This window comes from Diceros bicornis, chromosome 32 (genome assembly GCF_020826845.1).
Source record: "Diceros bicornis minor isolate mBicDic1 chromosome 32, mDicBic1.mat.cur, whole genome shotgun sequence".
NCBI classification, from domain to species: Eukaryota; Metazoa; Chordata; class Mammalia; order Perissodactyla; family Rhinocerotidae; genus Diceros; species Diceros bicornis.
Genome location: NC_080771.1, coordinates 10503708 through 10519279, shown reverse-complemented (window position 1 = coordinate 10519279; position 15572 = coordinate 10503708). Strand labels below are relative to the sequence as shown.

Sequence of the window (15572 nt, the reverse complement as noted above, 5' to 3'; positions counted from 1 at the left end):
GAATTTAAATGTTTCGCTACAAAAAGTTAACTAAACACAAAAGAAGATAGGAATGTGAAAAATGAGGGACAAAAATCTATGGGGGCATATAAAAAAACAAATAGCAAAATGACAGAAGTCCCTCCTTATCAGTAATTACTTTAAACGTAAATGGATTAAACTGTCCAGTCAAAAGACAGAGATTGGCAGAATGGATAAAAGTACATAACCCCACTATATGCTGTCTACAAGAGACTCACTTGAGATTCAAAGAGAAAAACAAGTTGAAAGTAAAAGGATAGAAAAAGATATTCCATGCAAATGGTAACCAAAGGGAGCAGGAGTGGCTAGACAAATATCAGACAAAATAGACTTTAAATCAAAAAAGGTTACAAGAGACAAAGAAGGACATTATACATTAATAAAAGGTTCAACACAGCAAGAAGATATACCAATTATAAACACTCATGACCCTAATGACAGGCCACCAAAATATATAAAGCAAAAACTTCCAGAATTGAGGGGAGAAACGGACAGTTTTACAATAATAGTTGGAGATTTTTTTAAAAAACAATTTTATTTATTTATTTTTCCCCCAAGCCCCAGTAGACAGTTGTATGTCACAGATGCACATCCTTCTAGTTGCTGTACATGGGACGTGGCCTCAGCATGGCCAGGCAAGCAGTGCGTTGGTGCGTGCCCGGGATCCAAACCCCGGCCACCAGCAGCAGAGCGCGCACACTTAACCGCTGAGCCACGGGGCTGGCCCAGTAGTTGGAGACTTTAATACCTGCTCATAATAATGGATAGAACAAACAGAAGATGAGTGAGGAAACAGAAGACTTAAACAACACAATAAACCAATGGGATCTAACAGATATACTGGATGTTCTACCCAAAAACAACAGCATACAGATTCTTCTCAATTGTATATGAGACATTTTCCAGTATAGACCATATGTTAGGCCACAAATTAAGTCTTAGTAGATTTTAAAAGATAGATATCATACAAAGCATCTTCTCTGACCACAATGGGATGAAGTTGGAAATCAATAACATAAAGAAAACTGGAAAATTCACAAAATTGTGGAAATTAAACAATATACTTTTAAACAACCAATAGATTAAAAAAGAAATCACAAGGGAAATAAGAAAAGCAAAAAAAGAGGAGGACTGGCATCAGATGTTAGCTCAGGGCTGATCTTCCTTTGGAAAAAAAAAAAAACCAATCAGAAATGTTGGAGATGGAAAACACAATGAATGAGAAAAGGAAAATCTGGAGTCCTTAAAAAATAGAGCTGATATTATGGAGGGCAGAATCAGTAATTTAGAGGAAAGAAGTATAGAAATGCTGCAGATGGAGGAGGAGAGAGAGCTAAGACCAAAAATAAATGAAGAAATTCTCTGAGAAATATCTGACTCAATTAGGAAATGCAACATAAGGATTATAGGTATTCCAGAGAGACAAGAGTGGGAGAAAGGAGCAGAGAGCTTATTCAAAGAATTAATAGCTGAGAACTTCCCAAACCTGGGGAAGGAGCTGGAATTACATGTAAATAAAGCTAACAGAACTCCTAATTACATCAGTGTAAAAAGACATTCTCCAAGGCATATATTAGTAAAACCGGCAAAAGTCAATGACAAAGAAAAGATATTAAGGGCAGCAAGGCAGAAGAAAATAACCTACAAAGGAACCCCTATCAGGCTTTCAGCGGACTTCTCAGCAGAAATCTTACAAGCTAAGAAAGAGCAGAATGATATGTTCAAAATTCTGAAAGACAAAAACTTTCAGCCAAGAACACTCTATCCAGAGAAAACATCCTTCACATATGACGGAGAAATAAAAACTTTCCCAGATAAACAAAAACTGAGGGAGTTCATAGCCACAAGACCCCCACTACAAGAAATGATCAAGAAGGCCCTCATACCTGAAAAAAATAAAAAAAAAAAGGAAAGGGTTTACAAAGCCTTGAGCAAGGAGATAAATAGATAGACAAAATCAGAAAACTGCAGCCCTCTATCAGAACAGGTTAGCCATCACTTAATTATAACAAGGATAAAGGAAAGAAAAGCATCAAAAATAACTATTTACTTCATTTTAATCACAAACTCACAACACAAAATGGAATAAGTTGTGACAACAATAACTTAGGCGGGGAAGAGGAAAGGGACAGAACTGGTTAGACCAAGGAAATAAGAGACTATCAGAAAATGGACTATCTCATCTACGAGATCTTTTATACAAACCTCACAGTAACCACTAAACAAAAAATCAGAACAGAGACACAAATCATAAATAAAGAGAAAACTGAGACAACCATCATAGAGAAACACTGAACTGAACTGAGAGTTGGAAATACAGAGGACGAGAAACAAGGGAAATACAGAACAACCGGAAAACAAGTGATAAAATGGCAATATTAAGCTCTCATATATCAATAATCACTCTAAATGTAAATGGATTGAATTCTCCAATCAAAAGACACAGAGTGGCATGATGGATTAAAAACAAGACCCAATAATATGCTGCCTCAAGGAAACATCTCAGCTCTAAAGATAAACACAGGCTCAGAGTAAAGGGATGGAAGATGATACTCCAAGCTAATGGCAAACAAAAGAAAGCAGATATTGCCATACTTATAACAGACAAAGTAGACTATAAGATAAAAAAGACAATGAGAGACAAAGAGGGGCAATATATAATGATAAAAGGGACAATCCACCAAGAGGACATAACACTTATAAATATATATGCACCTAACACAGGAGCACCAAAGTACATAATTATTAACAATTTATTAACAGACAGTTATTAACAGACCTAAAAGGAGAAATTAACAGCAACATAATAATAGTAGGGGACCTCAATACCCCACTTACATCAATGGATAGATCATCCAGACAGAAAGTCAACAACGAAATAGTGGACTTAAACAAAAAGCTAGACCAGGTGGACTTAATAGATATATAGAGAACACTCCATTCAAAATCAGCAGAATATGCATTCTTCTCAAGTGCCCATGGAACATTCTCAAAGATTAGACCATATGTTGGGAAACAAGGCAAGCCTTAATAAACTTAAGAAGATTGAAATCATAACAAGCATCCTTTCTGACCATAATGCTATGAAACTAGAAATCAACCACAAGAAAAAAGCTGGGAAAGTGACAAATATGTGGAGACAAAACAACATGCTGCTGAACAACCAATGGATCAATGAAGAAATTAAAGAAGAAATAAAAAAATACCAGGAGACAAATGAAAATGAAAATACACCATACCAACTCATATGGGATGTAGCAAAAGCAGTCCCAAGAGGAAATTCATACCAACACAGGCCCACCATAACAAACAAGAAAAATCTCAAATAAGTAATCTTACACTACACCTAGCAGAACTAGAAAAAGAAAAACAAACAAAGCCCAAAGTCAGCAGAAGGAGGGAAATAATAAAAATTAGAACAGAAATCAATGAAATAGAAACCAAAAAGACAGTAGAAAGAATCAATGGAGAAGATAAACAAAATTGACAAACCCTTAGCCAAACTAACTAAGAAAAAAACAGAAAGCTCAAACAAATAAAATTAGAAATGAAAGAGGACAAATTACAGTGGATACCCAGAAATACAAAGAGTTATAAGAGAATACTATGAAAAACTATGCCAACACATTGGACAATCTAGAAGAAATGGATAAATTCTTAGACTCATACAACCTCCCAAAACTGAATCAAGAAGAAATAGAGAATCTGAATAGACCAATCACAACTAAAGAGATTGAAATGGTAGTCAAAAACCTCCCGAAAAATAAAAGTCCAGGAACAGATGGCTTCTCAGGAGAATTCTACCACACATTCAAAGAAGATTTAATACCTCTCCTTCTCAAACTATTCCAAGAAATTGATGAAGATGGAACACTTTCTAATACATTCTATGAGACCAACATCATCCTGATCCCAAAGCCAGACAAGGACACACAAAGAAGGAAAATTACAGGCCAATATCGCTGACGAGCATAGATGCAAAAATCCTCAACAAAATATTGGCAAACCGAATACAGCAATACATTAAAAAGATCATACAGCATGATCAAGTGGGATTTATACCAGGGACACAGGGATGGTTCAATACCTACAAATCAATCAATGTGATACACCACATCAACAAAATGAGGAATAAAAACCACAAATAGATGCAGAGGAAGCATTTGAGAAGACCCAACACCCATTTATCATAAAAAACTTTCAATAAAATGGGTGTAGGGGGCCAGCCCAGTGGCGCAAGCGGTTAAGTGCGCGCGCTCCACTGTGGTGGCCCGCGGTTCGCAGGTTTGGATCCCGGGCGTGCACCGAGGCACCACTTGTTAAGCCATGCTGTGGTGGCGTCCCATATAAAGTAGAGGAAGATGGCCATGGATGTTAGCTCAGGGCCAATATTCCTCAAGAAAAAAGGGGAGGATTGGCATCAGATGTTAGCTCAGGACCAGTCCTCCTCACACAAGCAAAAAAATGGATGTAGAAGGAAAGTATCTCAACATAATAAAGGCCACATATGACAAACCCACAGCCAACATCATACTCAACGGAGAAAAACTGAAAGCCACCCGTCTGAGAACAGGAACAAGACAAGGGTGCCCACTCTCACCACTCTTATTCAACATAGTACTGGAGGTTTTGGCCAGAGCAATTAGTCAAGAAAAACGAAATAAAAGGTATCCAAATTGACAAGGAAGAAATGAAACTCTCACTATTGGCAGATGACATGATTTTATAGATAGAAAATCTTAAAGAATCCATCGGAAAACTATTAGAAATAATCAACAACTACAGCGAAGTTGCAGGATACAAAATCAATTTACAAAAATCAGTTGCATTTCTATACTCTAATAATGAACTAACAGAAAGAGAACTCAAGAATACAATCGCATTTACAAACGCAACAAAAAGAATAAAATATCTAGGAACAAATTTAACCAAGGAGGTGAAAGACCTATACAATGAAAACTATAAGACATTATTGAAAGAAATCGATGATGACATAAAGAAATGGAAAGATATCCCATGCACATGGATTAGAAGAATAAACATAGTTAAAATGTCCATACTACCTAAAGCAATCTACAGATTCAATGCAATCCCAATCAGAATCCCAATGACATTCTTCATGGAAATAGAACAAAGAATCTTAAAAGTCATATGGGGCAACAAAAGACCCCGAATAGCTAAAGTAATCCTGAGAAAAAAGAACAAAGCTGGAGGCATCACAATCCCTGACTTCAAAATATACTACAAAGCTATAATAATCAAAACAGCATGGTAATGGTACAAAAACAGACACACAGATCAATAGAACTGAATTGAAAGCCCAGAAAGAAAACCACACATCTACGGACAGCTAATCTTTGACACAGGAGCCAAGAACATACAATGGAGAAAGGAAAGTCTTTTCAATAAATGGTGTTGGGAAAACTGGACAGCTACACGCAAAAGAATGAAAGTAGACCATTATCTTTTGCCATACACAAAAATTAACTCAAAACGGATTGAAGACTTGAAGGTAAGACGGGAAACCATAAAACTCCTGGAAGAAAATATAGGCAGTACACTCTTTGACTTTGGCCTTAGAAACATCTTTTCGAATACCAGGTCTACTTGGGCAAGGGAAACAAAAGAAAAAATAAACAAATGGGACTTCATCAGACTAAAGAGCTTCCGCAAGGCAAAGGGAACCAGGAGCAAAATGAAAAGAAAACCCACCAACTGGGAGAAAATATTTGCAAATCATATATCTGACAAGGGATTAATCTCTAAAATATATAAAGAACTCACATAACTCAACAACAACAAAAAATCTGATCAAAAAGTGGGCAGAGGATATGAACAGACATTTTTCCAAAGAAGATATCCAGATGTCCAATAGGCACATGAAAAGATATTCAACATCACTAATCATCAGGGAAATGCAAATCAAAACTACAATGAGATATCACCTTACACCTGTTAGAATGGCTATAATTACCAAGACAAAAAATAACAAATGTTGGAGAGGATTTGAAGAAAAGGGAACTCTCTTAAACTGCTGGTGGGAACGCAAACTGGTGCAGCCACCATGGAAAACAGTATGGAGATTTCTCAAAAAATTAAAAATAGAAATACCATATGACCCAGCTATCCAACTACTAGGCATTTATCCAAAGAACTTGAAATCAACAATTCAAAGAGATTTATGCATCCCTATGTTCACTGCAGCATTATTCACAATAGCCAAGACATGGAAGCAACCCAAGTGCCCATCGACTGATGAATGGATAAAGAAGATGTGGTATATATACACAATGGAATACTACTCAGCCATAAAAAAGACAAAATTGTCCCACTTGCAACAACATGGATGGGTATTATGTTAAGCCAAATAAGCCAGAAAGAGAAAGGCAAACACCACATGATTTCCCTCATATGTGGAAGATAAACACACACATGGACAAAGAGAAAAGATTAGTGGTTACACAGAGAGGAAGAGGTTTGGGGGGTGGGCATAATGGGTAAAAGGGCACATATATACGGGGACTGACAAATAATAATGTACAACTGAAATTTCACAATGTTATAAACTATTATGACCTCAATAAAAAAAAAAGATTATACACCATGACCAAGTGAGATTTATTCCTGGAATGCAAGGATGATTCAACATATGAAAATTCAATATATGAAAATTGATCAATGTAATATACCACATCAACAAAACGAAGGGGAAAAAAACCCACATGATGATCTCAATTGATGCAGAAAAAGTATCTGACAAAATTAAACACCCTTCATGATAACTACATTCAACAAACTAGGAATAGAAGGAAACTACCTTTACATAATAAAAGCCATATATGAAAAACCCACAGCAAACATCATACTCAATGATGAATGACTGAAAGCTTTTCCTCTAAGATCAAGAATAAGGCAAGGAAGCCAATTTTCACTACTTCTATTCAACATAGTATTGGAAGGCCTAGCCAGAGCAATTAGGCAAGAAAAATAAATTAAAGACATCCAAATTGGAAAGGAAGAAGTAAAGTTATCTGTTTGCTGATGATATGATCTTAAACCCTAAAGACTCCACAAAAAAAAGTGTTAGAACTAATAAATGAATTCAGCCAAGTAGCAGGATATAAAGTCAACATGCAAAAATCAGTTGCATTTCTACACACTAACAATGAACAATCTAAAAAGGAAATTACAAAAACAATTCCATTTACCATAGCATCAAAAAGAATAAAAACTTAGGCATTAACCAAGGAGGTGAAAGACTTGTACAATGAAAACTACAAAACATTGCTGAAAGAAATTAAAGATGTAAATAAATGGAAACACAACCCACGTTCATGGATTGGAAGACATAATGTTCTTAAAATGTCAATATTACTCAAAGCAGTCTATAGATTCAATGCAACCCCTACCAAAATCTCAATGACATTCTTTTCATGAAAAGAAAAACCCATCCTAAAATTCACATGGAATCTCAAGGGACCTTGAATAGGTAAAACAATTCTGAAAAAAAAGGAACAAAAGTGGAGGACTCGCATGTACCGATTTCAAAACTTACAACAAAGCTACAGCAGACAAAACAGCGTGATACTGGCATAAAGACAGACATAGAGACCAATTGAATTGAATAGAGAGCCCAGAAATAAACCCTCATATACAATCAAATGATTTTTGACAAGGGTGTCAAGACGATTCAATAGGGAAAGGACAGTCTTCAACAAATGGTTGGGGGGAAACTGGTTATCCACGTTCAAAAGAATGAAGCTGGACCCTTACCTAACACCATACACAAAAACTAACTCAAAGTGGAGCGAGGACCTAAATGTAAGACCTGAAACAGCAAAACTCTTAAAAGAAAACACAGAGTAAAAGTTCATGATACTGGATTTGGCAATGATTTCTTGGCGATGACAACAAAGGCACAGACAGCAAAAGAATAGACAAATTGGACTTCATGAAAGTTGAAGAATTTGTACAACAAAAGACACTACCCACAGAGTAAAAAGGCAACCCACAGAATGGGAGAAAGTATTTTCAAAACATACGTCTGAGAAAGAATTAATATCCAGAATATAGAGAGAACTCCTAAAACTCAACAAGAAAAAAACAAACAAGCTGATTCAAAGATGGGCAAAGGACATCAAGAGACATTTCTCCAAAGAAGATATGCAAATGGCCAATAAGCACATGAAAAGATGCTCAACGTCACCAATATTAGGGAAATGCCAATCAAAACTACAATGAGATACCACTTCACATCCATTAGGATGGCTACTATCAAACAAACAGAAAACAACAAGTGTTGGCGAGGATGTGGAGAAATTGGAACCCTGTGGACTGTTGGTGGGAATGTAAAGTGGTACAGCTGCTGTGGAAAACAGTATGGAATTTCCCCAAAAAATTAAAAATAGAATTACCATATGACCCAGCAATCCTCTTGTGAGCATAATACCCAAAAGAATTGCGAGTAGGATCTTGAAGAGATATCTGTACACCCATCTTCATAGCAGCATTATTCACAATAGCTAAAACACGGAAGCAATCCAAGTGTCCACTGATGGATGAAAGCACAATCAAAATGTGGTATATGCATACAATGGAATATTATTCAGCCTTAAAAAGGAAGGAAGTTCTGCAACATGCTACAACATGGATGAATCTTGAGGACATTATGCTAGTGCAATAAGCCAATCACACAAAGACAAATTCTGTATGATTCCACTTGTATAACGTACTTAGAGGAGTCAAATCCATAGGGATAGAAAGTAGAATGGTGGTTCAGGGGATAGAGGAGGGAAGAATGGGGAGTTCTTGGGTAATGGGCATAGAGTCTCAGTTTTACAAGATAAAATGAGTTATGGGGATGGATGGTGGTGATGGCTTCACAACAATGTGAATGTACTAATACCACTGAACTGTACTCTTAAAAATGGTTAAGATGGTAAATTTTACTGTTGTGTTTAATACAATAAAAAAATAAAAATTAAAGTAAAAGTCCATATATCCCTTGAGAAGTCCACGCTGAGAACCTAGCCTAAGGAAACAATCCAGAATGTGAGCAAAGCTCTAGCTACCAGGATGCTCACCACAACACTGGATGTTAGGAGGGGCACCCCTACCTTTCCTGATACAGATGCACTGGCTCAGACACCAAGCTACCTGAGAAACCACGGCCTGGGGAAGGTCCCGGCTTCCCCACAGATCTCCCCACAGGGGAGGGGTGGGAGGTTGAAACGGCGTTGCCTCCTCCAACAGAGGGCTCCTGTTCCAGGTCCAGCCCTTTGTTAAACGACACGCCAAAATATTCACTCACAGGAAGCACTGTGATCATAGCTGACTTTAAATAACTCCTCCTCCGCTTCCTCCCTTTCTGCCTCCCCTCCCTCCTCTCCTCTCCTCTTCCCCTCCGTCTTTTTCTACCTGCCCTCCTCCGTTTTCTTGCCATTGCCTGTGCTTGGTTCCCTCTTCCTCCAGACATCATCATGGCTCATGGTTCCCTGCCTCACGCCCCTCCATCGTCCCAAGTGCCCCTTCGGAGGCCATGCCTGGGCCTCTCCGTGCCAAACACAACCCGCCCTCGGTCCCAGCACGCCAATCCCCTTGGCTGCCTTGTCCTTCTTCCCTGCAGTCACCACCTCCTGACGTCTACTGTACATCTTTGTGTACTTGTTTATTGTCTGTTTCTGTTGGCACATCAGCCCCACGGTGTGGGGCCTTGGTCGTGTTCTCGGCTATAGCTCAGTGCTTAGCAGGACCTGGCATGTTGTAGAAACTCAGCAGATGTGTGCTCAGTGGGTTATCGATTGAAGGGCAGAGCCTGAGCGGAGTCTGCGTTGTCAGTACCCACCTCACATGGAGTAGGGGGCATCTCCTGACCGAAAATGCCCTTTGGCCATCCTACCCCCAAGAAGTTTCTGGAGGTCTTCTCCCTGTGTGGCCTAGCCTCTCTCCACCTTCTCCCTCTCCTCCCTTCTCTCCTCCTCCCTTCCTTTCAGGAGCAAATATAGCGCTCCCACCGCACACACATGCTCCATGCAAAGAGCCTGCCCTCTGCATGTCCTGGTCCCTGCTGGCCACTTTGAACACAGGTTGCATCCCCCCCCCGCAATCCTATCAAGGTATTTTCCCAAAAATAGTTCCTTCCCTGAGAGAAATTCTGGCAAGAGCTATGAAAAGAATTAAAATGTCACATCTTGTCTTTTCTATAAAACAGAGGAAACAGTCCATGTGTAATAGGAGAAAATGAGACCCAATCTAAATGTTTAACAAAGATTGATATGTTCAGCCATTCTGTGGACAACTAGGCAGTCACTTAAAACGACAGTATACTCATACACAGATGATGAGCTAATTTCCTTAATATGTAAAGTGCTTTTACAGCTCAATAGGAAAAGACCAACAACCCAATGGAAAAGTGGGCAAAAGATATGAATGGATAGTTTATGGAAAAGAAACTACACATGACGCTTAGATATTTGAAAAAAATGCCCAACATCTTTCATAATAAGAGAAATGAAAAAAAAGGCATCATTATTCATCTCTCAGATCTGCAAATATGGAAAAGTTTGACAACACACGTGTAGGGGAGGGTGTGGGAAGCAGGCCCCTCACACATAGCTGGTGGGAGTGATAATCAGTACTGCACTTGAGGAGGGTCATTTGCCATATTTATTAAAGTTCAAACTGCATATCCCCATTGACCTTGTAAATCCACTCCTGGATGCTTTCCTAGACTTATTCTCATATATGCAAAAATGATACTTGAACAAGGATATTCTTTACAGCACTGCTTGGAATAGCAAGAGACAGGAAACAACCTAAATATACCCAACAACAGATAAATCAGTTATAGAGCAACCATATAGTGAAATACTATGTAGCTGTTAAAAAGAAAAATTAAAAAGGCAGATTTTTTTGTTTTGACGTGGAAAGATTTCCGAAATACATTAAATTTTAAAAAAAGCAAGGTAAAAAACACTATACACAGTATACTACCATTTGTAAGAAGGGGGGAAATATACATATATGTATGTATGTATACATACATGTATATATCCATGTTTGTAAACGCCCACTTGGACTATCTTTGGAAGGAGACATAAGAACTTGATAATATCAGTTGCCTTCAGGGAGGGTAATAGGTGGCTGGGAGACAGACGAGGGAGGGAGATTTACTTTTCATTTCATACATTTTTATATGTTTATATTAATTTACAGTATGAATGTATTAGCTACTAAAAATTAAATAATTTAAAAAATATCATAGGATTTCATTTTCCTTTAATATAGAATTCCATATTATCTAGTTTAACAAGTATAATTCCATTTTGGTTTTTATGTATGAGTCCATTTAAAAAAATATGAATATACACATATAAGGAAAAGACTGGAAGGAAGTAAAGCAAACTGAGAAGAGAGGTCATCTGAGTGAGAACTCAGGGTTCCCTCAGGTTCCTCGAAGTTCTCCTTTGCCAAATGTCAGAGGCATCCCAGCCAGAAGGGCTGCTAAAAACCTTTCCGGGAAAGACTCCTGTGTCTGGGAATTTGTCAGAAGAATTTGGGGTGACTCACAGGATGCAGCAGCAGTCTCATTACAGTCAGTCAGGCTTGAAACAGGCAGGATAAACGAGTGAACTCATGTTTCCCCAGGCCTCCCATCTCTCCACCCAAGAAACCGATTGGTTTCATGCCCTAGTCAACTAGGGAGAGAAGATGACTGCAGAGCAGAAAAAGAGTCTGGGCTTAGAGATGGCCAGAAGAACTAAGCTCACACCCATCCCCACTCTCCTGGGGATGAGCTTGAGAACAGTTAGGGCTTCCCAATGGAGCAGAATGGGGGTTCACATCAGCTTTACTCAGCTCTCAAGGACCCAGGAAACCCCAGTCAGCATGTGAGTTACATAATCATGCTTATTTTATGGGTGACAAGTCATCCACACAACCAAGTGCTTGCCTGCCTCACCACTTCCACTTGGTTTTAAGTGCAGTGGATGGTAGAGATATGTTCTCCAGGATGGCCTGAGGGACCAAAAGCCTTTCCTTCCCCAGGCAGAGTACACCAACAGCCAGACTGATCAATTTTTTTTTTCTTTTTTGTGAGGAAAATCAGCCCTGAGCTAACATCCATGCTAATCCTCCTCTTTTTGCTGAGGAAGACCGGCTCTGAGCTAACATCTATTGCCAATCCTCCTCCTTTTTTTCCCCCAAAGCCCCAGTAGATAGTTGTATGTCATAGCTGCACATCCTTCTAGCTGCTGTATGTGGGACGCGGCCTCAGCATGGCCGGAGAAGCGGTGCGTCCGTGCGCGCCCGGGATCCGAACCCGGGCCGCCACTAGCAGAGTGCACGCACTTAACCGCCAAGCCACGGGGCCAGCCCCAGACTGATCAATTTTTCAGATTTTTTTCCTTCCCAATCACCTGGGTGTTTTCCTTGCAGACTGAGTTTCAGCCAAGGTAGACTTTGGGCTACCAGCCAACGTTCAAAAAATAGATCCGGTAAAGAAAACCACTAGTTTACATCCTCGGAACGCTACCGAAAGTTTTTACAAAGTATTTGCACTTACGTTAATTTGCTTAATCCTCAGTCTGACTCTACGTGGAAGGCAGAGGGGAGATTCTGGGACAGTGAATTCGTTTCTTAGCTTTGTTACCAGCTGTAACAAAGTACCACAAACTGGGTGGATTAAAATGACAGAAATTTATTCTCTCACGGTTCTGGAGGCCAGAAGTCTGAAATCAAGGTGTGAGCAAGGCCACGCTCCCTCTGAAGCCTCTAGGGGACGAGCCTTCCTTGCCTACTCCGGCTTTTGATGCTTGCCAGCAATTCTTGGAGTCTCTTGGCTTGTAGATGCATCATTCCAATCTCAGCCTCTGCTGTCACATAGCTGTCCTCTCCCTGTGTGTCTCCATCTTCATATGCCGATCTCTCTCTTATACGGACACCAATCATACTGAATTAAGGGCCCAGCTACTCCAGAATGACCTCATCGTAACTCAACAAATTACATCCGCCACAACCCTCTTTCCAAATAAAGTCACATTCTGAGGCACTGGAGATTAAGACTTCAGTATAGCTTCTTCAGGGACACAATTCAACCCATAACAGATGGGAAAAGACATTTTAAGAAGTTTTGCTGAATTTTCCTCAGCGGGGCAGGGGGTATATGTGTCGAGGTGTAGGGAGACTGACCTGGCCCCCAAAACATCCCGTCACCTCTGTATCTGGTCGAGGAATAAGCCTAAACATATTGTGAAACTCTTTCAAAGAACTTTCCCTTCTGCTTGTCTGCCCTCCTCCGGGACACATGGCTCCTCATGCTCACGCGGTACTTTGAGGCTGGCCGTGAACTGGGCATCCTCGTTTCGTCCAACTCACAAAACACGCTTTGAAGGACATGCTCTCATCTCCATTTTACAGATGAGAGACTGAGGTTCCTGAGACGTGATGAGTTAGTCCATGCCCACCCAGCAAACACAACGGGCTGAGAGCCCCATCCGTCTGTCTCCCATGCCAGGCGCCAGGCAAGCTGGTGCTGTGTTTTGGAAACAAGGCAGGGGGGCATAATCAATGGCCAGTTGGCCCTATGGTTAGTGCAGCTTGAGTGAGGCATGCCAGATGGGGAGCCTGGATACACCTTGAAATCATCAGCTCTACCTCCCCCTCTGTTCTCCGGGGGGATACCCGGCCTAGCGCTTTTCTGGGTGCCTTGCTTCTTACAGGGAAGGAAAAGCAATTGGGAGAGATGAGGCTCCAGGTACCAGCCCAGGGTACACCCCACCTCATGCCACCCCCCGGATTAGGAGATGGACGTGCTGGTTTTCAAACTGCTTTTTAAGTCTGTAGAACCCCTCGACCTTTTAAAAAGGAAACGTAAGAACCCCAACTTATAAAGTGGATGCAAACAATACTGAAGGTGGGGGGGCCTCTCCCACACCCCGACAATGGACACCTGAGAAAACTCCAGGTCTTGGCCTCCTGAGTGAGAAAAATGGCTGAAAACGACACTGACATGCAAAGAGCAAGTAACAAACCAACACCCGTGTATTCACCTACTATTTATGAGGTTAAAATGTTCATTAGAAACAGTCTGTGGAGATTTGACATGAAGGCTTTATCGTTAAAATGTGTCAAGTATGCTGACGTATTGTGGTTATGTTTTTAAAAAGACTTCCTATCTTGTAGTACATTCTGAAATATTTCAGTTGAGATGCTGTGATGTTTGTTTGCCATTTGTTTCAAAATGAGGCGTGATAGAGGTGAAACTGGACTGGCCCTGGGTTGATGAGTGTTGGAGTTGAACGGTGGTTATATCAAAACCAGCACGTGCACATAACTCAACTTAATTCTATTCTTTCTACTGTTGTCTATGTTCACAAGTGTCCATAACAAAAAGCTTCTTTAGGTTAAAAAGTCTGAATTGTGCATAATGAGCAGCGTGACTTCTGTAATTCTTTAAAAGCTGTAAAAAGTTGAAGTTCCAGGAGGTGACAGGAGCGTCGCAAGGGTGGGGACAAGTGGGAGGGAGGGGGAGAGCATACCGCGTCCCCCAACCCAGGTGACCCGACTTGCCTTCCTCTGCGGCTCAAAACCCATTCTCCAAACTCCAAACTCCGCAGGGTAGCAGGCTGAGCGCAGCTCCGGCCACGGGCGCCCCATCTGCCCACCCGTGCGTCAACACATTTATCTGTCCACACGGACAGCCAGCCAGCCAGCTACCTGGCCATCTACCCGGCGGCCCCTGGCACGACCTTCCAGAGCCCTCCGGCGTCCCGTCCTCCCCTCTCCATTCGCACCCGAACCTCCCTCCGCGCCGCTCGCCCGCTGGCCCCGCGCGGTGCCGCAGCCCCGGCGTATTTGGCACTCACCAGCTGCGCTCCCGGCTCCGCCGCGCTCCGCATGAAACTGAAAGTAGGCGCAGAGAGCTGCCCGGCTTGGGCTGGAGCCGGCGGCCGCTGCCGGGAAATCACGTGGATTCTAGCCGCCCGACCCGGTACGGGCGCGGGACGGGCGGGGGCAGGCACGCCCGCTGCCCTAAGGCCTCCTGGGGCTCAGAGACCTTTGCAGACGGGACCCAGAGACAGCCCCAGGGGACGCGGGGGCCAATCGCCCCTTTTGTGGATGCGAAACTGAGGCAGAGGAGTAAGAGCTGGCTCACCCGGGACCTGCCTGTGGGAGGGGTCAGGGCACCGCAGGAGGACCCTGGGCTGAGTTCAACTTTCCCTGCCTCCTTGGAGACTAAGCAGGGATGGGACAGGAGGAGATGCTCACCTGTGCAGGAGGAGGAGACTTAGACCCCAGGGGGCCTGTCTCCTGTCCTGTGGTGCTCTCCAGGATGAAAGAAGGGGATAATAACAATAACTGGTCTTATTAACGGAGCCCTTGGCCCTCTGATGGGGGCTAAACACTATCTACGAATGTATCTCATCTAATCCTCAAAATAAGCCTAAAATGCAGATGGGAGTATTACCCCACTTTACAGATGAGCAAACTGAGGCTCAGAGAGGAGAAAGGTGAAGGAGCTTGCCCAAGTCACACAAGGGACACAGGCAGGG

The 15572-nt window shown here is 41.5% G+C and overlaps 1 protein-coding gene across 5 annotated transcripts in view; it reads right to left on the bottom strand.

Annotated features, from left to right (window-relative positions):
* The window catches only part of NLRC5 (NLR family CARD domain containing 5), a 93259-nt gene extending 78073 nt beyond the window's left edge, over nucleotides 1–15186 (bottom strand). For 2 of the 5 annotated variants that reach the window (XM_058527873.1, XM_058527872.1), the window contains exon 1: nucleotides 14886–15182. The gene's annotated coding sequence lies outside the window, so the exon portion shown is untranslated. Of the gene's footprint in view, nucleotides 1–14885 lie in introns of all 5 variants that reach the window. The other 3 variants (XM_058527869.1, XM_058527871.1, XR_009216418.1) reach the window with 2 other exon arrangements.
* Between the last annotated feature and the right edge of the window lie 386 nt (nucleotides 15187–15572).